We start from the raw sequence: 25212 nt of genomic DNA on the forward strand, positions 1-25212 counted from the left end.
GTGTTTGCACAGGCACTTTCTACTGCTTCTGTTTCCCTGATTCCTTCTATATCGATTCCCTTGCCACTAAGAAAAAGAAAAGGGCTTCTCTGAGAGGTGTTGGGTAGGAGACATCATACATCCCCTGGTCTGGAGAAAGCTGGAAACATGTCCATAGGGAGGAGATGGAAGAGGGAGGTAGGAGGGGAGCACTGCAGTTTGTTCACTCTGACTGTTCCACTTCTTTCCTCTTTCATTTTATAGGTGCAGGAGTAGAATGAAAACATACAAAAGGAAAACTATTTTGTGTACTGGGTAGATCTTACAATGTAAAGCATAAACATAATTTCTATGACTGCGTTTTCTCTTAAACTCTGATAAATAGTGTCACATACATTTAGATGATACATTTGATAGATATATCTATGCATTATTAGCACACACACCCCAAAGCAGCTGTGCATTATAATCGGAGTGTAAAAATTGTGTTGAATGGCTGCCAATGAACAATTAAAAGCATTTTAGTTGACCAGGTTTGCAATTTAAATTCATTTGAAGACATCCCCACTGCATGCTCTGAAGTAAAGTCCATTGCAGATGTTCTCTTGGATACAAAGAGGACAATAAATAAATTTGTGCTCTTGTCTGAACCATAAGATGTTGTTTTACTGTGCTTATACTATAAAAATTTGTGTAACAAGGATTATTAGAGTTTGGTGGAATGTTAGACCTCAGACAATTGCTCTAGAAAGTTACTCAGCTAGAAGGCAACAGAAGACTGCATAAATGTGCATGGATTAAATGTTGAGTCATAGTAGTGGAGCAAACTCGTATTTCCAGCTGGAGTATGAACAGGAGTAGAAGAATCCTTTTATCAGGAAAGCAGAGGTTGGTTTCAAGACCGGTAGTGGTGGCTTGAGCAGTGGAGGTGTCTTGACCAGCAGTGGTCCTAAAAGAGGATCTGTGGTACCAATGTTAAACTGAGAAACACAAATATAACTCCTTTTTAGCAGGCTGATCACAGAATCATAGAATCACCAGTTTGGAAAAGACCCACTGGATCATCAAGTCCAACCATTCCCATCAGTCACTAAACCATGTCCCTCAGCACCTCATCCACCCGTCCCTTAAACACCTCCAGGGAAGGTGACTCAACCACCTCTCTGGGCAGCCTCTGCCAGTGCCCAATGACCCTTTCCGTGAAAAATTTTTTCCTAATGTTCAGCCTAAACTTCCCCTGGTGGAGCTTGAGGCCATTCCCTCTCGTCCTGTCCCCTGTCACTTGGGAGAAGAGCCCAGCTCCCTCCTCTCCACAACCTCCTTTCAGGTAGTTGTAGAGAGCAATGAGGTCTCCCCTCAGCCTCCTCTTCTCCAGGCTAAACAACCCCAGCTCTCTCAGCCATTCCACAGAAATGATGCAGCGATTCATGGGGAAAATTCCTTCAGGGAAACATGCCTGATATCGCTATTCTATAGCTCCCAAGCTTATGGAGAAAGTTCATAAGTTTATGAACTTACGAATTTGCATGGTGAGGAAATCCTGGGCCACGGATCAATTCTAAATCTACAGTTTCTCCTGTAGTTGACTACTAAATTCCTAAATCCTGATGGTTTTATTCTTCCGCTACTTCTTATAAGTAACATCTTAGCTTTTAAGAGAAAAATAATCTTTAGTCATTAAGTTTTTCTACTTCATTCTTTCCTATAGTGTAGGATAATTGTTCTTCATTCCTTATTTTAGACCAGTTTGGCAGGTCCTTTCATTCCTATCTACATAAAAAAAGTATTTTTTTTTCTCCTCCTGGTGATTAAATAGGATCCTACTATGTGTGCTGATAGTCTAAACTCCATTATTCAAGACAGGGCTCAAAACCCCCTGTGCTGTCTCAGTTGTTAGGGTCTCTGTCTGCAAAAGCTAACAACTTGCTTAACAACAGCCTGCTCTAACACTGAGCATCACAAAGCTCAGCCGCATCTCTTACAAAGAGAAACAGAATGTACAATACCCTTGAAATGATAAATTCACATTTGCCTGTTAACATAAGATTATTTGACTGTACCTAAATAATATTTATGTATGCTTAAATAATTGTAAAATAAACTGACAGCTGAATATAAAAGAATTCTTTAGAAATGCAGTCCCTTAGGGAAAAAGTATTGGTACCACTGGGAACCAACAAAGGCTGAAACCACCAAGGTCAGTTTTTATATACAAATGACCTTTCTTTCTTTCAGGGTAGTCTCTAAATATTTGAATTGCCTTACGACACCTTCACCATGTCTTATTTGAAACATGTTATTCTTTAAGAAATAGAAAACAAATTGTAATATAAGCAAATTATTCTTCTGTACCTCACACCTGACCAGCCTGAAGGAATACATTGAAGCAAACAATAGTTTTTCTGTGTGGATGAACACAGTAAAAAGCTTTTTTTTTTTTGCTCCAAATGTGGTGATCCTTTGATAAAAGTGATTGATTGTGTCTGGGTAAGTTTGCTTAATATTTGCTGCGGACACTGCCTTGACTGAGGCCTAATCAATCATTTTGAACAGGAAATCAGGGCTAATGCACTAAAACAATATCTGTTATGCACTCAGTTAATCCATCACAATTCTCTTGTGCAGAGCTGGAGAGTATTCTGGTGAGTGAATGCTGACCTAAAATGGATCTTGGACCTTGTTTTTATTTTAAGAAATATTTCTTGTTCAATTGTTTTTAAAATTTTAAATGTACTGAAGCAACACTTTCCACCCAAAGGTTTTCCACTGTCTTCTGGACAACATTTTGTCAATAGCCCATCAGCTTCAGTAATCCAAAATTTCCAGGAAGCAATTTGCTGTTTTAAGTGGGTTTGTGTATTCTTTTTCATTCTATGATGGGCTACATGATACCAACGCACTTTAGAGCTCACCAACAGTGACAGATAGGAAGAAGATAGCTCTAGGGGAAAGTTCAGAAACAGTAAGTATCTTAAGTTAGTAGCCACAGTGTTAAACTGGCAGTGTATTTTCAGTTATGTACAAAATATTATAAAAATTCCATTACTTTCTGTATAGAAAATTTACATTTTCTATTAGTCCATTGAACAGGCACAGGGTGAGGATCAGAAATTAATTTCTTCTCTTACTACATCACTGATACTGTCTGGTTTTCACTATTGCTCTGTTATTCAAACTTGAGGTACGATAGGCCATGCCTTCAATCTGGTTTTTGAGGAGATTTCTTTATGCCAGTAATTGAATGGTAGGCTTTATGTCAACTAACTTGTTTGTTGACACCAAGCACTGTCACTAGCTGTGCCTATAACAATGATTTCTTTTGTGACACGTACGTCATTTTCTCCTCCAGGAATTTGTCCAAGGCCACTAATTTACTTGAAATAGTTATTCTGAAAACCATCAGAATGAAAGTACTTTGAAATATTATTACCTTAGGACAAAAATGTGTTGATTTATCTACGTGCAATTTCTTCCATATCCTTGGTCTCTTTACACACGAACAGAATTTCACCAGTATCTCGGATTTAGAGCTATGGCCACAATAGAAATCAAAAGATGACAGTGGGAAAAGGAGCTCTCCATTCTGTGACATAATAAGCATCACTATTATTATTAAACATTATTGTATTTAGTTTTCCTTCTTATTTTATAATTTATATCAATACAGTGCCAACTGTATCTTCCTGCACAGAGAACTGAAAGCATTAAAAGTGTATTTACTCCATGTCCTTTATATTTCATCATAGCATCAGTGAGAACATAACGTTAGGGCTAAGAGCTTTAATGTTGAAAAGGACCATTGGTTAATAAATCCCATTTTCAACTCTGACCTAAGTAAATAACAGCCTCAGATTGTCTGCTTTTTTTCTTTGCTTAATACCTGGTCAGCGTTTTTCCCTATTAAACATCATGTGGGCAGACAGAGCAAACTCATTCAAAGTGGAGATGTAGCTTGAGGCACAGAAATAGTTGGGAGTTTTACACATTATGCTCAAAAAACATTTACTGTCTTTATGTCCTGTGCATTTGAAATAAGTTAATGCAAAGCAGTTTTAAACATATATATCTGCATTACGCAATATCATTATCTTCTGTGTAATAATGCATATATAGCTGTTAGGTTTTTCACTTTATAGCACTGTAAGAATTACAAGATAAAAGATTATAGCTTACAGAATGTCAAGCTAAGGCTATCACATACTATTAAAATACTAGTACTGCTGTAATCAAGACAAATGTTGTCCAAATAAAAGCTAAGCCTTCTTCAGAGTTTAGAGTGCTATTGAGTGAAATATGAAATTTATATTGTCAGTAAAGATTTTCGAAACAAGTTATTTTTGCCACTTAAAACAAAGGATCCAAGGTTTGGGTTTTTTTTAATTTTAACACCTACCCTGTCATATATGAATGTAAAATGCACGGGTTTACTCATACCAGTATAATGGTTCTTTCGAGCCCCTCTCTCCCTACTCCCACACAGACATACATAATTCAGTATGTTAGAGACCATCTGGAACTTGCTCCTGAAATAGCCCAGGACTTGATGACCTTCCAGATACGCTGCAAAAAACATTTCTTTGACAAGGGTTGAGGGTGTGTGTTGTTTCTGAAAGGATTAAGCAGGCTATTTTATAGTTTTGATTAATGCTTGATTTAATTTACTATTTGTATGTGACTGGTTTTGATACAGAGAGGTCAGCCACTTTCACTGTTAAGCTTAATGAATGCTTCCGGTGTTTACAGCTTAAATATAAATATGCACATAAACAATCACTGGCACCAAGCCTGATTAATGCCCATTAAAGTCAATGAGAAGACTCTCATTGCTGAAGGTGGTGCGCTTTTTGTAATAAAGTACCTTTCCCCATCTGGGAGAGCAACTTATACTTGCGTAGTCAGTTATAACATCATATCCACAGTTCACTGTTACAACAGATAAAGGAACATGAAATTTAAGTCTAGCTAAATGCTGGTTTGTACCCATGCAATAAGTGATAGACATAAAATATATATATATACATATATATATATACACACACCCTGAAAAGTCATAGCTTCACTAAGTATCTGAAGAATTAAATCATAAAACACAACTGTATATGAGTAATGATAGAAAATGGCAAAATAGTCATTCTGTGTTCTAAAGGACAGAATTTAGAAACTGCATATCTCTTGTGGCATTTTTGAATATGGTATGAAAGGTAACGAATGATCAATGTTGTGATTAAGAGAGTAGTGCATAGACAAGAGGATATGGTCACAGCGCTAGAATGAGGTTAATGGTCTTGCTTCAGTTATTTACATGAAACAAATAATTTCAGCATCACATAATTTTCCTCTTCTTTCTGAGAGTAAAACAGCCTGATCTTTCATGTAGCCATAAACAAGGTCAATGATTTGCTACCTGAGTAAATACTACTATAAGCAAGTATAGTTCAAAGCAACAGTACATGCTTCTACACAGAAGTATGGTAGAAATTTAGAAAGATATTACATATTTGACTCCAGAGATCAATCTATTCAAGACTGTAAAAGAACCACCTGTTTCTTTGGATTAGAAGTCAATACTTGCTTTTAGAGCACAGAGAAGTGGCTGGCACATCACCCCCTCACATTAAAAATAATTTCTGTAGAGTAGCAAAAAAAAAAGATTCTATGTGGAACTGGAATGACGAAACACACCAAAAAAATGAATGAACAAAAGGTGAGTCTTCATTTTGTTGAGATGGATGAAGAACCCACTTGATGTGCTTTAGAAGCAGTTCATTTTTACTGCCTTTCTGCAGAAAGTACTTACTTCATCAGCACACCGTATACGTCTCTTTCCACCTCCTGAACTACATTTGTAGTGAATTACTGTGTGTACATTTAGAAGTCAAAGACATCTTATTCCCTCACTATCATATTTGTCCTCAATCACAATGGTTTTTTTATGCCTTTTGGAAGCTTCCATGACATATTGCAAACATCTACTCATTTGCTAAAAGGAATTCGTAGATGTATGAGTACAATGGTGAAATCCATCTAATTTTGTCCTCTTTTAGCCTTGTAATGGATAAGACTATAAACTTTTCAATATTTGGAACACGAATACCCCCCCAACCCAGTCACTACCAACATAGCTTTTTTGGTTCTGAATTTTCAGTTTAAGTCTCTCAATAATGTTTTCATTTCAAGATTTTTTTTTTTTAATCTGGAGTGCTGTAATGCTGTGTGATACCTTCCAACAGTACATGTCTCCAGCAGTTTAAGTTGCTTATTTTCCCAAAAGGTTACTTATAAAGTACAGGTCATGGTGATTAAGTCATGTAGCTCCCGTAGAGTACAGCAGGAATTCCACAGTTGAATCCCTCTGAATTCTTTTGGGAAATGTATTACTTTCTAATGAGTCATTAATCACTTTGCTGATTTCACATGTACTTAAGTAGCCTCTGATATCAACAGTGAAGTACAGTATTTGCGTTAGGCAGAACTAGAAATTGTCTTATTTGATTGACTGAAAGGGAGATGAACAGGTAGACTCCACGATTTTGAAAACTGGCTAGTGATATAAATGATTTGCTGTTTGCATTCAAACAACTGGCAGGATACTTAATGTTAAACCAGTGCTGTGTGTCCACTGTAAAAATCAAACTACAAATACAAAACTATGTGATGCTTGTCAAGTCAAGCATTAAAAACTTATAGCATCTTAAGTCAACAGCGAATTTTGAAAACACTGTCCACATGATTTGTTCATACTACTCATTCAAAAAATTTCCACGGACAGTAAAATGCATTTTAACCTAAACGTTGCAATTCATGTAATATTTCTCAAGCTGTAGTTGTATTTAATTAAAGTCTTTTGGGTTTCAACATCACAAAATCCTTATATAAACTAACGAACGGTGCATACTACAATAGTTTTCTCTCTTTGGTCAAAGAGCAAAGAAGCAAACACAAGGCATTTAGATGTATTGTATTTAAAAGGTTGCTGCTTTTAAAATATAGGTCACTGGTGGAATTACAAACAACCACATCATGTCAGTACTGAGTTAAGTGGTAGACAATTTGTAAACTGTTCAAGTTGTGCAGTTTTCTTCCAATCTAACCCATTACTATTATTGTAGCATGGTTTGGGGTTTTTTTAGAGTTAAGGAGACTTATTGAGAGCAAAGTTATACTTACACATATGGAAAAGGATATGGACAGGGAAGGTGAAGGGAATGGGAGTACTACAATAATGCATTGATTAGGAGAATGTTTGGGAGGTTTCTCTTTTAGCAAGAATATCCTTTTGAACAGAAACAGGTTATTTCTTCATCAGCCCAGGTTCACAGCATGAATTGAGAAATATCCTCATATTAGTCCAGGTATTCTCATTTATAAAACAGGTAGTGAAAAAATGAAGAATATATATTCTACATTTTGTTCAAAGTTCTTTGAGGTCCAGTGAAACCTACACCATTTTTTTTGCTTGGATGGAGTTCATTTCCTTCATAGCAGCCCCTATGTTGCTGTGTTCGGATTTGTGACCAAAGCACTGTTGAGAACCCAGGGATGTGTTAGGAATTAACGAACACTTCTTATGCAGCCTCAAGGCCTTCTCTGTTTCTCAGGCCGCCCCATCAAGGAATGGGCTGAGGGTGTGGGATGCCTGATCCCAACTGACCAAAGGGATATTCCAGACCATTCGACATGATGCTCGACAAGAAAAGCTGGGAGAAAGAAAGAGGAACAGGGGGACAATTTGTGTTAATTGCATTTGTCTTCCCAATTGAGCTTGATACGTGAGGAAGCCCTGTTTTCCTGGGAATGGTGAAATATCTGCCTGCTGATAGGAGGTAGTGAAGTAATTTCTTATTTTGCTTTGCTTACATGTGCAGCTTTATCTATGAAACCATCTTTACCTTAAGCCATGAGCTTTTCTCACCTTTACCCTTCCAATTCTTTCCCCGTATCACTGGGGGAGAGAATAGCAGCTGGTGAAGGCTCCGTGTCCTCCCAGGGTTATCCCCACCTGCCCATGACATTTCAGGCTGTGAATTTTACAAATACTTATCTATAAATACAAAATTCCTGGGTGCAAAATGTTTATTTTCTGAGAAAACAGTTTTATTTCTCTCTCCTTACAAGAAAAATGTCCTAGATTTTAAAGCTTGCCAAACAGCAAATTCCAATCCTTCCAAATTTTGTTTCAAGAGACATGTTTCAAATAACTTGTAGATTTATGTGTGCATTTTTGAAACCAGCTCTGCACATTAAAAAGCTAAAATACTTTTATAGAGCTACCACAGTGATTCAAAACTACTTGAGCAGCACAGAGGTATTTCTTAATGTTTTAATGTATATTAAAATAACATTTTAATGATAATCAGCCTTTTATCCAAGCAGATGATACTTTATCCAAAGCAATAACATTTCAAGATACTTGCAGCATTTTGTGACTCTCTGCCAGTTTCTACTTGAAAATGAAGGCTTGGTCGATTATCAGTGGGTTATCTATTATAAGGGGAAAATAACAAGCAGGAAACCCTCTCTAAATGTGTTTTCAGTTTCATCAAGAAAAGGGAAGGTGTTTTTACATGCAATAGGGTGCCTACTCTATTCCTGATGGGTTTGGGTCAGCTGACAAAAAAAACATTTTATAGTATTTGCTGTTTCAAAATTGCAAGCAATATATAATATGGTTCTCAAAACTTTATCTGAGTCAAAAAAATATTCCCTATACAACTCGTTGCACTGAACTCTGACCACAGACTCAGTACAATTTAGAACACTATGGATTTAGCAAGAAAATAATGAGGGTGTTTTTTTTCTTTCTTTCAGAGCTCAGTAAAAAACCATAAAAGGGTAGAATCTGAGGGTAACAGTGACTTTGGGCATCTCTGGCGGGAGCCAGCTGGAAGGGTTGCTACGTTACCTGGCCTGATGTGAAGCTGGAAGCAGAGCTTTGTCTGAAACTTGGCACAGATGATAAGAGGCTCCATAGTCCTGTGGAGTTAAGCAGCTTGACAAGGTGAGCCAGGAGCAAGAAAGGAGCTGTTAAAATCCTCAAATCAATTCTCTGGAAGATGGGAAACAGCGCTACATGAGCTACACCAAGCTATACCTTTTTGCTCTAAGAAGCATCTCCCAGCATATAGCAAGGCTATGAGAAGGCAGTTTTCTTTCTAAAATAGGTGATTCTAAAGTATTTGATGTTATTACTGATTCTCTGTGAGAAGACTGACTCTGTGAGGGCATTAAAACAATTGCGGAGGGACTGAATATATGTACAAGTGAGAGATCCTGAATTCACTATGAACAAGAAGATGCTTCATCCAAATTAGTTTACAGAACCTGAATAATCTTTTAACACTGTGGATGTGATGATGAATTTAATACATTATTATAAAAAAGGCAAGAAGGAGAAATATAGTACGAATTTGAGCACAAGCAAAATTTGTGAAAATGGTTTTGGTGGCGTTTGTTTCAACATGTCAAAGCAATTCCTGATATGTGGGAAAAGATGCAAAAATATAAAGGATTTACTGGCACATCACGCTGACGGCACTGACTTTGACAGATGTCATTCCTTCAACAGCAGAGCTGGTTTGGGTGTAAATAGAATTCCTAAGAGGGATTTTCAGAAGACAAGGGAACTTGAGCTGTTAATTTAGTTTTACACTTTTTAAGTCTTTTCTGTACTTAACTTCTTGAAATTCTCCAGGATGAAATATCCAGAGTTTGTTCTAGCCTACAGAAGATATCTAATTTGGTTTCTAATTGGGCAAGTGCAGATTTAACTCTAAATAAGTTCTGTTCTACTTGAGCTAGTATCCCGATTAGAGAGTCCATAAATGCAAAGAGAAACAGAGTGAGATTTTTACAGCCTTCCCTTAACAGTTGCTTACAGCCCCTTAGTAAAAATGAATGTATGTTATACCATCTTATTTTTCATTACTGGTACCAAGGTAGAGACCATCAATTGAGTTTATTTCAAGGGAAACCATTTTTGGTGATGAATGAGCAAGAATACTCAAGTGAGCAGCACCTTCGTGTGGAAAATATACAGTACAGAAATTCTAATGTTTAAAAAGCAAAATATTTCACTTGATTACCTTGACACTGTTGTTATAATTCCATTTTCTTACATTTTATTCTTCACTGAGTGTTAAAAAAGTAGAGAGTATCATCTCATGACACCAGACTCCATATCATAACTTCTTTCATGTACTGTAAAAATACAGTAAAGCACAAAACTACAGAGCAGAATTGGTGCAAGAAGCATGCTAGTAGGACAGCTGAATTGAGCTAATAATAATAAAAAGACAAAAATTTTTATGTTTCTTCTTTTCTCTTAGAAAAAAAAGAGGAAAAATTCTATTTTCCAATTCACTTTCTACATAAGTCTTTTCAATTTCCCAATCAATATTACCATATAAATTTTTAGTCAAAAACTGAATAGACTTCTTGAAAAGACTATTAACTGCAGCTATTCTGGAGCTATAGCTTCTGAATTAAAGGTCATGACAGTTATGAATGAGGTTATGGGCTTTTTTACACTACTACTTAGACTTATGTCTTCAACAGAAGTGGAAATTTAAACCAGAAATAGGATTGCAACATGACAAATGAATGAAACCCTAAACTACAGAAAACAGGGCTAAGAAGAGGTCATTCGTAAGGCAATGCAATGAATTTGTGATGTTGATGTTTTGACAAGCAAATAGATCACTGAAGCCCAATGCCTGATGCTAGCAACGCGGTACTTTTTGCAAAGCTTTATCTTAAGAAAACAACAACAAACCATCCTTCAGAATTTAGTTAGACTGGCTGATTGAACAAGTATTTTAATCCAATATCATAGACCTTGGTTTCCCCTGCAAGTTAAAATCTTCTCTCCATTTCCTGATCTTTCTTGATTCTTCTCTTCCTTTCTTCCCCTACAAACTGCATGGATGGACATATTTGTCTCCTTCCCTACCCTTCAGTGTTTATGTAGAAAGCTTGGCTATCAGCATTATTGGTTTCAAAGTAATGCAGAATTAAGTAGGACTTTGTCGTCATATCAAGAAATCAATGATATAATGAAGCACTTTTTAATTAGACCACTGTGGTCCTGAACTAACCCTGAGTTAGAAAGATTAAATAATTGCTTATGGCATTCTCAATGTGTGGTTCACTGTAATAAAAAGAAGATTATTGACTCAACGGCTAAGTTATGAGAACTGATGAAGCCTTGCTGAGTGCAGGAATTCTTTTTAGCACCAAAAAAAACGCAGTTTTATGACTCTACTCCTTTGAACTATTTTAATTAAGGACTACTATGATAAGAAAGAAGCTGAAAAGCTATTTAGTACCAAGACAGGCTCCCATTTAAATGTTGACTTATGAAGTCAGCATTTTCAAGGGTGCTACTGTACTTTGGTCTTTTATTTTCAAAGCCATTAACTTCTCCCAGCACATTTCTATCAACAGATGCAGGAGGAAAACTGCCGTAAGTCTTTGTGATTAGGAACCTGTGAAAGTCAATAAAACGGAGACATCTATTCTACTTGAGTAATTTTTTTATTTTTTTTCCTTCTCTGCCTAAATGTAGACACACAAATTTTAATAAACAACTGTCTTAATCTTTACATTCAGATTTTCTATAGGTGTAATCTGACACAAGTACCCTGATCTTAGTGAAGCCACCTTACAATACCGCTTGAAAATCTGGCCTTAAGAGCTCATTATAGTTAAAAGTGTAACTAATTCAACTGGATATTCTTCCAAAAAGGTTATAGCTACATTCATTTTAACAATGAAAATGTACGGAGAACATGCTAAAGGAAAGCAGCATGTTTAAATGATAATACAGTAAGAATAACAGGCTTAAACCACTCTAGAATTATGTAGCATATGCATCAAAGTATATGCAGAAGTAGGAATAATGGATGTTTTTTAACAAAGTATATTCATGGTCTTTTGTTTTTTTCTTAACGTTTAAAACAAATAAGAGTAAATGAAGATGCATTTCATAACGCTCCAGTTCATCTGTCAAAATTATGCCATCTGTGCATCTGTCCCTCACAATATTATATGATAGAAAATCAACAGCACTCTGGACTTGCTACTTTTAAAAAGTATCCAGACTATGTAGTAGGAGTTCTAAAATCCCATTTGGTTTCTTTCCAGATTCGTAGGTGTCTAAATTCCTGCTTGAGTAACAACAGACAATCCCCTGAGGGAAGCCCTAGCCAAAGCTGAGGTTGTCAGGACACATAAACCGTTCCACTGTTATTTTTGCTCTATCAATCATTTGCAGTTAAGAAAAAGGTGAGTTTGGGCACTGAGATATAGGCCATTCATCAATGCTTGAGGAAAAGGAGAAAAAAAAAACCCAAAAATAAAATCTTAGTTCTTGGGAGCAAATGTATGGGAAGCAGCAGCAGAAACAAAGATGAAGAAAAAGTGCAAGGAACCATACAGCTGAGTGCTGGAAAGGGGGCAAGCAGCAGCAAGGAGCATAAGAGGTACATGCACATAAAAAGATTCATGCTGTGCATATGCTTTGGTCTGAAAATGTTAACACAGGCTTTTAAAATGTATGTGGAGCCCAAGCTGCAAGGGATCTACTCAGACATCGAGAAGAAACATGACACAAATCCAGCCTCAGACTTGAACCCCCTGAAATAGCAGGTCATTAACTGCAAGGCAGTGCTGCAGGAGCTCATGTATTATTTGACTATCTGCAGGCATTCACCAAGTTCTCCAGCTTAGAAACAAAAGATCTACAAACTTGGATTGCTGCAAATGGCATCCTAATATTTTCTCACAGTATGATTTCCTTTCCATGCCGTTACAGTATTGCTAGCGGAGATATACACAGATAGTAGATGATGTTAACAAGTTATTGCTGCTCCGAGATGCTAGAAGGGCATTTTTTCCAGAATTAAGATTAATAAACTGAATTCACACACTGCTGTAAGGAAACTGCCTCCTATGGCACCAGATTCAACAGTGGCCTTCTATAAGAAATAAGTTCATTTTCTACATATCAAGAGCAGGAGAACAATATCTCAGCAATAAGGACACTGTTTTCTGAGAGAAATTAAAGCTGTATCTCCACCAAGTCTTCGCTCATTCATGGTCTACTTGAAAGACAGGAAGAAAGCATACAGCAAAGTATTCAAGACCTCAAAAACTGAATGTATAATTCTGATTTAATTTTCTTTATTGAAAGAATATTAACTTGCCTGTATTCACTTCTATTTTAGAAAATTCTATGAGCTCATTTGGATATTAAGATTCTTTAGGACGCTTTCTATACTTCAGCTCTTAGTTTAGTTTAACTTAATTAAAATCTTTCTGAGATTTTCTTCATGAGACATACTTAGGCCTTCAATAACCGCATACGGATAACTATATCAGTGCTTTTCTATGAGGAGAAAGGCTGTCCAAATTATCGTGTTAAAATAGCATCTGCCTTATTATTTTATAGAGGCTTTGTGCCACTAGATAAGATCCGGTGATACTTCAGGCCCTTCTTCACAGCCCTACTTACTGGTACTGAAGCCAGTGGATCTGGACAGCAGGACTGCAACAACTCATAAGAGAAACACTCCCTCAGGCTTTGGGTGCAAGCGGCATCCCTGTACTTTTATAGAAAAATAAAAATACAATATTGGCCATTACACGCTCACCTGGAGGTCACATCTAGGCAGAAAGTTGATCCACACTTCTTTAAGCTATGCTTATTTAATCATTTCCTAGCAGCTTACAGGTTGCTTTTCAAGTCTATCAAGTGAGTTCTAAATTGGATATAAAGATCATTATTTTTCTGACATAAATAATGAATAAAAAAAATAATGAAAACTTGGATATACTCACAATCAGATACTTATGTTAACAGTGTGCATGTAAAAAAAAAGGGCACACAAACACAACTTGAAGTTGTAATTTGTAAAATTAAGTATTTTACAACTACATTATTTTATTAAAGAGTCTCAAATCTAAGCTATCTTATTATGTGACTGAACATAAATTTTAGAACTTAAAGTACATTACACTGGACTGAGAGTAATTTTGCATGTATAAATACTAACATGCATTCAAGAGTCTAGATTTGGAAAATTCTGTTGCATACAAATAACCTGGAATATTAAAATTTATGCTTCATCCTCAGTGATCTAAAGGGAGTCAGATCGAAGATCTAAGTGTTTTCTAAATTAAAAATTCAAATCAGACCATGTAAAGTAGTTCAAAATAATAATTACATGAATTCCAATGAAGTATTACATGGTAATTACAATGAGTGCTATTAGCAAATTTAAAATACTATTTCAGGTGAAGCTTCCATCATGAAATATAGCAAGAGACAGGTGCACCCAGACAGCAACAAGTGGAAGGAAAGAAATACAGGTGCTTCTCTATTAGGGAAAAGTGAAATTACCTCTCTTCCTGGTAGTTTATGCTTTCTCAGTCAACTAGTATGTTGCTGTTTATACGCTATTGCAGTTTGTATAGGGTAAGGAGTTCTTAAAGGAGGAACACAGTGCAGAATTTAGGAAACAATTTATGACACAAACCCAATTTAGATCTACCAAAGCTGTGTAACAGAAAAGCAGATTTACCACTCTGTAAAGTTTAGGTTTTATTTTCAAGTATCTGTACCAGGTACCTCAGAGAGCAATGCAAGAGATGTCCTGGTTTTAATATATGAAATCTGATTTATGAACTGAAGTCTTGCTTTTAATAAAAAGCAAAAGAAATAAAGCACACTTAAGATTTAGAGATCTGTGCTTGAAAACTTAGCATTCTGCAGCCAAGAAACATAATTACACGTTATGAAAAGTGTCTTTAAAAAATTTACAATCACTGGAAATATTTATCCTGAAATAGCTGCAATTTGGGGAGCTAACATTTTGTTTGTTGTGTACCACATGCTAAAAGCACAATATGTAAAACTGAAATACACAGAAATACATATATTCCATGTGAACCATTCATTTTTACACAGCAGTTAGGCACATCCATGTGTATTTTCTCTGTACTTTCCAGTATGATATAGAATCCACTTGCTTGCATCTAACAGGTAACTCACAAGGATTTATGTTTTTATTTGTATTCTTTGCTTTCTTCTTTTCTGTGTGTGCATGTGTACATCTATGCATGTGTACCCGGGCATGTGTATCTTTGAAGACTTCAGACTTCGTAATTACATGATGATGAAAATTAATTTCTCTTGGTACGTGGTCTCGGCTGTCCCTAAAAGTTATTAAATTGCTTATACCTTGCTTCTTCTGCGCATAATATTAGAGGCTCAACAAGAGCACAATTTCACGTCATATTTCTTGTACTGAAGAGTAAGGACAGAAGTTTGAGCAGCCCTGATACTGCTCCTTTTGTGGCTGAGACTAAGGAGTAATGACTGTGGAAATGTATCACGTAGCTATTAACCCTTCTTCCCCAGAATCCTAACTTAGCCCAGAACTAGGCACTTAGCACAAAACAGTGAGTCTACAGAGGCTTTCTTTTTCTTTTCATCATGACCACACACATACAAGCTCCCTGATGCGCTCTCCAACTTAAACAATTGCTAGAGGTAGTAGCTTGCTTCCTCCTGCCTGATACCTAACATTTAGTACTAAAGAAATCCTTCCTCCCCAATTATGATCAAATTGAAGGTAGAGCATGTACTGTCAAAGACTCAGAGGCCTGGTTCAGGTTCTTCAGCAGAACAGTGCTGACAGGCTGATGATCTGGGCTCAAGTTTTACCACAGTGCCCAGGAATTCGAGTCATTTATGTGAGTCAGGTGTAACTACTCTGGTCTCAGTCTCATTTAACAGTAATCCAACATATCCAGTGTCTGAGTATTCAATGTAAGTCACAAATTTGTTTTCATTAAGAAACATGAACATTTTCCATACCTGGGGAAGGTTACTGTCCCAACAAGTAGTATCAGCCGCTTTATTTTAACTTTATCACTAAATTATTCACTAGCCTCTTTAATTTCTCACCGTAGTCATGAACAGCTTAAATTTCAAAGATTTTCCCACAATAAACCACTGCAGCTAAATTCTAGTTCTTGCCTCTAGTTTCCTCAGGGTTAAGTTGGGTTATTGCTATTTCCATATTTTCACTTCTTAACTCACCAATGTGCTTTAAGATTAATATGAAAATACGAAGTTATGTGAGCCTGGTGAATAGAAAAGGAGAATAGTAAAACAGGCAGAGAAAGGGCAGAAAACTACAAATGCAAGTACTACTTTCCAAATTTCAGGAAGTCCAGAAGTCATACATTCACTATGGGGTCAGTGTTAGCTTTATCTCTGGCAACAGTAAATAACAGAATTACTGGCTCAAGAAACTTAGATTACAGATTTTTGATGCTAAAGAAACCAATCCTATATATCTTTTATAGCTTCCTGAAAAATCCTGAAGTATTTATTTATGCTGAGATCTAATTTGGTTTGGTCTTTGGTTTTATGATGCTAGTGCATTGTAGCACAATAAAATTTATGTATTTTAACTATAAAAATTATGTACCTTGGGACAAGAAAAAGAAATGTACATATGTCAAAAATTTATTATTAGGAGGTTCAAAAAACAAAGATGTAAACACGCTAAAATATTTCTATCAGCCTACACCACTTGAAAGTAATTTAGAATTTTCCATGAGAAATAATTTTCATGGGGAGAGTGGAAGCAGCATTTACCTGCAATATTATAAACCACAGTCCCTTTAAATCCTGTATTTTCACACTTATTAAGCCACTACTAAGAGGAGTCCTGCTGCTAAAATATTATGTGGTTCTTTTAGAGCAGTATCATTACCTAATGATTTTGAAAGAACCTTATTTTTCAAAGTGAGACAGAAACAGAGATGTATTACCTTGAATCACATAAGGTTGCTCAGAGAATTCAGACCCAACTCTCCCGTGCACATTAAGTGTGGGAAAAGGGAATGAACACACTCAGATGAGATAATAGATTATGATAGAAATACTGAATTACATTGCTGCAATACTGATGTGGGATTTTCACATGCTTGCTGAAAAAAAATAGAAACAAGTTTTGAGCCCTATTTCAAAATGTGTTAATGTCTTAACAGCCTACAGAAACTACAGCCCTTCAGAGGCACGGACACTAGTGCCCATGACAGTCAGTCACAAGGAGTTGTTGTGACATTCTTGTACTTTAATCATGCTGGCCTGTTTTAAAAATAAGCAATTTAATTACACTTTCCAATATTTTTCCAAATGCAATAAGAGTTCTGCGTTTCCTACTGCCATCAAATCTGTCTAAGAGGTAGCTGACAGAAGCTCAATGGCAGCTATACCATTCCTGAAATTCACGTAGGATAATCCCCAGAGCTGCCTCAGGTCAGTCAGCAGTTACGCTAAATCAAAAACATGCAAAGAAAAGTAATATTTCCTACCTTCATGCAGAAAAAGTGTTGCTTCTGTAATTTGTATTTATGCTACTTTATCACATAGTGCTGACAGTGCTGCGATAGCAAAACACAGCACTGGTTTTGTATTTCATTTTAGAAAAATGATTCTGCAAGATTTGGTGCCTTATTACAGCTTCATTAGAAAGGAAAGAGAAGACATATACAACTATGTAAAACCCTAAGGGACTTTCATGGCATGGAGACTGCTAGAACATAAAATTACTTAAAAGAACTCCTAAAATGGCCATACACAACTGCAAATTCCCTTTATCAAAAACAAACTTGAGATACTTCTTTCATTAATTCCACCATATAGGAATAATGCAAGTCAGATGAAACAGAAACAAGAGCGTGGGCGCTGATTAACAAAGGCGTAAATCAAAGTTTAAACTAAACAGTAATTTTCATCTAAACACTTTTGAATTCTAGTGCTTGTTGAAGTTTAGTTATCCTAATTTGCTTTTGCTTTTTCCCATATAACCTCCATTTTCAACTACAGTGCTTTGAAATGCAGGATGGCAGCCTTGAGAAGAGAAGGCTTAGGGGAGAGCTTCTTACCAGGTACCAGTATATAAAGGATGTCTACCAAAAGGATGGAGATTCCTCTTTTACAAGCAGTCACGCCAAAAAGACAAGGTTTAATGGGTGTAAGGGGGTCCTTGGGAGATTCCAGTTGAATTCCAGAAGAAAATTTTTCACCATGAGCACAGCTAAACATTGCAATAATCTCTCCAGAGAAGTGGTAGATTCCTGTATGCTGGACACTTTTAAAGCTTAATTTGACAGGGCTCTGGATCATTTAAGATATATCTTGCCTAAAAGGTTAGACCAGATGTTTCCTGAGGTCCCTTCCAACCTGGCATTCTGTGATTCTGTGATAGGTACAGGTTCATCTACCTGACTTAATTAGGGTAAGATAGGGTTTTCTCTGTGGGTATGTGTACATCTATCCCTAGAGAGCTGAACGAATGCAGAACTGGGACTCATAGGATGCAGGGAACATGGTATGATTTCCGCACATATTGAAAGGCATTGAGAATTGCGAAATATCTACCATTACACAAGATGATAGTAATTATGTCTGTACAGCTATCATTCTAATAAACTGAGGACTAGGCTAATAAACTACATACTGTTCATAAGTTACATTTTAGGCATCAAGACTTGAGCTTGTGCTCTAAATCCTTCTTACCAGCCCATGTCATATTTCTTCCCCATCATGCTGTCCAAACCAAGCCGATTCATTGTAGCCTATTTTTTATATATAACTCCATACATTCCTCCAATGTACTGTTATTCTTTAGAAAAAAAATGCATTATGAGACCAGCAATGTAGCTGCTTGAGCAGCAGCCTTTGTGAAGGTTATACAGCTGTGTGGTAAATTGGCCAGTCTCTCATGAGTATAGATATGAATTCCACAGCCTATTTTTCCCTCAAAAGTGATGAATCTCTTACCTTTTTAGGTTCCAGAATGTAGCACATGGCAGCTAAGTTAAACATCCTCAGTTGCTGGAAACTTCCAGTCCTTCTAAGTCATTCTCACATAAGAAGTGTTAAACATGTACCCTTTCAAAGCATGTTAAATCACATAACCACAGTGCTGAGCCGTAACAATCTAGAAGAGAAGTTCATTACATTTACATGTGTATCTACAACTTTTATGAGTTCCTAAGCCTAAGTAAATAAGCCAATACTAAATCAAAGGAAGCAGTCAGAAAGATGTCATTATAACTGACTACAAACTTCAACTTCATTTAGATTTAACTAATCCTCATACCTCAATTCAATTCAAAAGAGTTGAAACCCTTTTGTAACCTTGTCTTCCATAACAGAATAAATCGACACGCAGCATTTAACTGAAAGAAAAAAGAAGACTGAACTTGATACAAGCATATAGACTATTCTGATAAGTAATGATATTTATGATTATACAAATAAATGATAAACATTTTTATGGTAAAAATAAGGTCTGCTTCTGTTTAAACTTCCATATTTACACACACAAAAGTAGTAAAGATAATTTTATAATAAGAAACAACATAAAATACAATTAACTCTAGCAATATCTGATATGGGGGTAGGGACAACAACGTTCAGCCATACCTAGAGGCTTAATTGTATCCAAGGTTTAAGTCCTGATTCCACCTAATTTATATGATAGATTTTATACTGCTGCTTTTAAGTTGAACTATAAGCCTTCTCTTTCATAAATATCTAGAGAACATCCTTTTCCTGAAAATAAGTTTTGATTTTCTTTTTCATGGATATTTTAAAGTATTATTGTTAAGTTGCACATCAAAGTGATCTACTGGTATTGTAGAAAGGGCACCTCTATGTAATTGCATCAAATTGGCTCATGACACATTTATTGATAAGATGGATGTAGATAATGTTCGTGCGTTCAATAACCTTCTTTGGCTATTACTGCATCTGTATCATGGAATCTTGGTTAGAAGATGAAGAGATTCAGTTTTTGATTGTGGATGAAAATCACACCGAGAGGATGAACATACACTTCAGTATGGAACAGAAAATGGGTCATTCATAAATTCTACCTTGACATTTTTTAGTCCTCTTGAATTTTAATCATGTAACATGATAATAATTAAATAGAGAAGATAATCAAGGAGTGAAAGGTCTGGGATTTCCCAGGTGATACAGAAAGTTTTACTTATAATTCACCAGTTGAATCTGAGTTTGGTCCAATATAGCCTTTGGAGTCTCCACTCAGATGAGGGCTGGTCATTTTGCACAATGTTTATTTTCACGCCAACTTGAGGAAACTGTTCAACTCAGTCAGAGCTACTCGTGTTTTGAGTACCACAACTGCTAATATTCTAGCCATAAGGTCTTGGAAATACAGTGTTACCCTTTGAGTATGTGCTAGCTTTGAAGTTGTCATCAAGAACCTGCATGGTCTTGACTGAGAGTTATAATGTGAGGTCACATATTTGCTTAGAATTTGCAAAGGAAGTGTCCTTAGTTTAACAGATTATCTTGAATGTCATGGCTAGGTGAATTTTTTCATTGTTATCATTAGAAGGCAAACAGCTTTGGGTTTGTTTGGGGTTGTTTTTAATAATTAAAAACATTCTTTCAGTGTATTTCACAAATATGATATAAATTGGCAAATATTTGCTTGTCAATCAAAACAGGTTTTTATTTAGGAAACAATCAAAAAGAAGCAAGAGTGATGAGGTAGTGGTGCCAGCTGTACTGTATGGAGCACCGAAGAACTGGGAAGGCAGGATTAAAATCCTTCACCTACATAAAGTCAAAGCATGTCTTATCCCAACCATTGTCCAAACCATTAATCTGTGGAATTAAATGTCCACTACTTCTTCCCTAGACCAATAATTAATTTATTAGAAAGTAATTGGAGCAAAGACGAAAAGAACAAAAACCCCACACTGATTCCAGAGTACCCTGTATTCTCACAGTGAAGAAGCTCCACTTTGTGTCCTGTTTTGTACAAAATAGATCAGCTCCAACACTGGACTCTGCTTTCTGGACAGCATAGGACACTGCTTCCTACAATACCCTATGACTAATCTTAGCCTCCTCTACTTCAATATTGCTTCCTCATAATTATAAAGGAAAGATACAGCTGCCACATGGCTCATGGTTACCTGGCCCAGAGGGTTTCCTTGAAAGCACATCTGGCTCCCCCTCAGCTTTGAGGGCAGTAAACCTGCTTTGCAGTTGCAAGCCTTTAGGTGGAGTAGAAGCCTTCCTCTTGGTGCCAGAAGTCACCAACATCCACTCCTCACATTCCCCAGAAGCTGGGCTCACTCTCCCACTAGCAATGGACTCTGGCTGTCTGCCCACGTTAGCCTTAGTTGTGAGGTCTTGGGGTTTGTCTCTCCCTTCTGTCCTAGTCTCACTTTTGCGAACAGGTTTAGGTAGACCCCAGTGTTAATCAGAGACCACAACTAAACCAAAGGAAGGCTGTGTAAATAAGCCACAGCAAGAGAAAACATTTCTGCTTGTGTTGTCCAAGAATAAATTACAAGCACATAGGTATAGATCAAAACACAGAAGCTTACTGAAAACCCACTCATCAACATAAACGATGGCAGAGAAAAACATCCTCCGCTGAAGGCAAAAATCACACAGCAGACTTGACAAAATGAGACACCCTTCCTAACATGCGTTTAAAAAATTAAGTTTCTTAAAGAGTACATTGGCAGCAGCCATTTACTTTATCTGTACATTTGGGAGCACATTGAGAAGCAGCTTTTCAATCTGAAGGATCAAATCTGACACAATTCATCAGACAATAACAGTGAAATCAAAAAGACAGTAACTGGAAAATGTAATCCTCCCCTGAAATTTTCTTCAGCTCACCATCTGCTTCCATTCTATTACATCCCACTGGGGACTCACTGTCTTGCAACATCTCCTCTGGGTAGGATTCCACAGATGTAACAGGCAGGGCTGATAGCTTCGCTGCAGGACTCAGCCAGCAGGATTGGGGTGACACAAAACTTAGTCTGCACGTTACCCTCTGACACAGATGAAAACCAAACCACGCAAAAAACAGGTAAAGACAGGCACTGAACCAGGTGTTGAGGCACTGCGCCAATGTAAAGCATGGGCTTATGTAAACCAGTCTGATTTTTCCTTAAGTGAAAACAGCAGGATTGAGCCACCACAACGGAAAATTTACAAGCATTTACTGCAGAGGTTATTTCCTCAGAATATCCTCAAATACAAACATTCCCTCCAGTTTTCAGAACTATTTTGCTGACACAAAAAGGCATTGTTCATGCATAAGACTGGTATGTAGTTACTTTGACATGAATTCCTTTCTTTGAAGCAAGGTGCTCTGAGCCATCTAGCAAGAGCCAAGCACTACGTACTGAAATGCTATTTTCCATCTTCCACAACTCCAGTGAACTAAAATGGTGGAAATTCTATTTTAAAAGATAGACAATCCCTACAGCACAGAGAGATCAAAGGGATGCTAAGGCTCTATAAATTATCCAGTGAGAGTTTAAAACATTTCTAGCAATTAAAATGAATTACTAGAGGTTATTATTTACGGATTTTTACCCATTACCTACACTTAAACTTGTGCAATGTATGCTGTATACCTCACAGATGGGAGAGATCAGGGGAAAAAAACCTAACTGTTTTTTATATTAATTTCTTCTTGATTCTCTAAAATTCAAAGTGTATATTCTTTAAGCAGTATGTATAATTGAACATCTCTGCTTCCAAAGAGAGTCTTTTCAGCAGTAAAAAGAGCGAGGAACGAGACGTTTAACTTAATTCATTTCAGTTTCAACTGTGGCTGAGTTCAGTGTGCCAGAAATATTAATCCTAAATACCCCACCCATTGACTTCAATTGCTTTATGCTATGGATAGGTAATGTAGGTCATGTCCAGGTGAAAAATAAAAGATTTTTATAAATAAAAGATCTTATTATCTCTTGTATTCAACATTTATTCAAATAACTACCATATAAGGTGTTCTATTTACAAACAGAAGTGTGTTCGTTCGTTGTAGTTTACTCCTTTGCACTAAAATATATTATTTCCTAGAACTTGCTCCTCTTTCAAACTCCAATCCAGCAACGCTCACATGTATGTCTTTACCTTTACTCTGCTAGAGTAGCTGCATTGATACCAAATGGCCCAGTCACATTGTTCAAGTCAAATCTGGGCATAGTGGTTTCTCCTGTTAAGCCATAATCTTTGGGGAATCAACAATCCCTGCCACTTGTTATAATGTTTATCAGAGATTTATACACTAAAAGCAGTCTGCAATGGCTCTACCATGCTTCACCTTTACTTCAGTAGCATTCATTAAGCAGTATCTATAATAACTCTGCACATCACATCAGTTTTAAATACAATTTTTTTCAAACGGTCAATGACGTACTTTAGGTTCTATACGGAGAAATAGTTCTTCATACCTTGCAAACACCAAATAAAATCTAAAATTACTGACAGCAATCGTTACATGCTATATACTGCTGAGGAGTGTTCAAGGAATTAGCAAAAAGGAATTTACCTAAAATGTCACAGTTTTTCCCCAGTCAAGTTTTTTTTTTATTATTACTTCAATCAGCTGTTATGATCATGTCAAAATGTATGAATAAATTTCAAGTGAGGGAAAACAATCCCTGTAACTATTCACATTTTAAGATATATTATGAGTAAAAACTCATTTAGTCTTCTATTAAAATGCCAAAACATCCAAATCCTGAAATACTCGCACCTGATTTTTGTAAAAGGTCATGTTGATTTTCATGATGAAAACTTACTACCTTCCTACTTAGCAAAAATGGGAAATATTCAAAATGAAAACAGTCTGCTTAATAAGTATTTTTTGATTTGCTGAATTACTGCTGTCTCAGACTGAGTAAACTAAACCAGAAACAAATAGTTCCTTATAAAAGTTGATAGGGATTTTAATATGTGAGGACAACAGGAAAGTCCTGAAAGCTTTACAAATCCATTTGAAAATGCCTTCATCAGATTCATTTCAGTTTCTTGAAGTCTGGAAGCCTCTGGGGACTTCAGACCCATTAAAAGCCTGTGACAATACATCAGTTCAGACAGATATGGAATTAATATAGATTCTTTTTTTATTATTACTATTTAATCTAATCTAAGGCCTGTCTTTAATTTCTAAGAGATTAACATACATCTATTGAGCCTTTCAATTTCTGATATGGTATTACCTTTCTTATATTGTGATGCTAACTTTAAAACAATAGGAAAAAAACCCCACCTAGACTGTTATAAATACAAGCATGTTTGTTCTGCCAGCTATTTTTCTGATCAAATTATTATTCTACTTATGCGAAACAAAGCATAATTATTTTAAATTAATTAGAAAATTATGGGGTTTGTCTTGCACATTTTCAATATATGCTTTATTTTCTTTAAAAATTCTTGCAAACTGAGATGTATAGGGAAACTGTTTAAAAATTACAAGGCTTCATGAAGAAGAGCTTTTCTCATCCACATTCAGAAACATTTCTCTTAAGAGGATCTTAACTAGGTTGACTTGTTTTGATGTCAGAATGCCCATTTTAATCTAAGAACAAGCTCATTGCTTGGAATTTTTAAATATTCTAACGCAGCATTATTTGTTGCCTTTCAAAATCTACTGGGCTATGCTTTTTCCCCCCCATATATCCACTGTTGCTCAGGTGTAAATCAGTAGGGCATTTGGCTCACAGCACTACTCATTCAGATGGGTTTGATAAAGACTACGGCTAAATTAAGCACTGTGCTTGTTATTTTCAAGGGCTACCACAAAGAACACTATCCTGAAGATGTGTGCTGACTCAAGGGACAGGAATAGGGAAATATCTGGAAGGCGGAATGCAAGTTACACATTGGCACAGAGAAAGCCACATTTTAGAGTCAGTGGGAGCTAAATCTGAAAGGAAAGCAGGTCTGCAGCAGCAGAGACCACACAGCTCCTTGTTACATATGCATAGAAACATAGAGTAATTTAGGTTGGAAAAAACATTTAAGATCATCAAGTCCAACTGTAAACTTAATACTGCCAACTCTACCACTAAACCGTGTCCCTAAGTGCCACATCTACGCATGATGATCCTAGGTTTGAGAATCCACTGCCTGAGGACAGAAAGATGACTGGATCTACTATGGCAACACACATTGTCAGGGGCTTGAAATTTAATCGTTCATAACGTAGCTTCATAAGCATTTTAGTAGCTACATTTTCTGGGACCACATCATTGCCTTGTGTATGTTTATATTTTAATGAGCCCCTTTGCTGAGAAGGACTTCTGGATCAGGCCAGTAACTGACAGCTGCTACACATTTTTGGGTTTTAAGCAACT

At 36.4% G+C, this 25212-nt stretch overlaps 2 protein-coding genes across 3 annotated transcripts in view; both read right to left on the minus strand.

Moving 5' to 3' along the window:
* The window catches only part of RBFOX1 (RNA binding fox-1 homolog 1), an 862353-nt gene that overhangs the window by 799152 nt on the left and 37989 nt on the right, over positions 1–25212 (minus strand). The window lies entirely within an intron of this gene.
* The window catches only part of KATNIP (katanin interacting protein), a 519483-nt gene continuing 513088 nt past the window's right edge, over positions 18818–25212 (minus strand). The window contains exon 27 of the transcript XR_011338570.1: positions 18818–18838. The gene's annotated coding sequence lies outside the window, so the exon portion shown is untranslated. The remainder of the gene's footprint in view (positions 18839–25212) is intronic.

The sequence above is a fragment of the Phaenicophaeus curvirostris genome, chromosome 16 (genome assembly GCF_032191515.1).
Source record: "Phaenicophaeus curvirostris isolate KB17595 chromosome 16, BPBGC_Pcur_1.0, whole genome shotgun sequence".
Classification (NCBI taxonomy): Eukaryota; Metazoa; Chordata; class Aves; order Cuculiformes; family Cuculidae; genus Phaenicophaeus; species Phaenicophaeus curvirostris.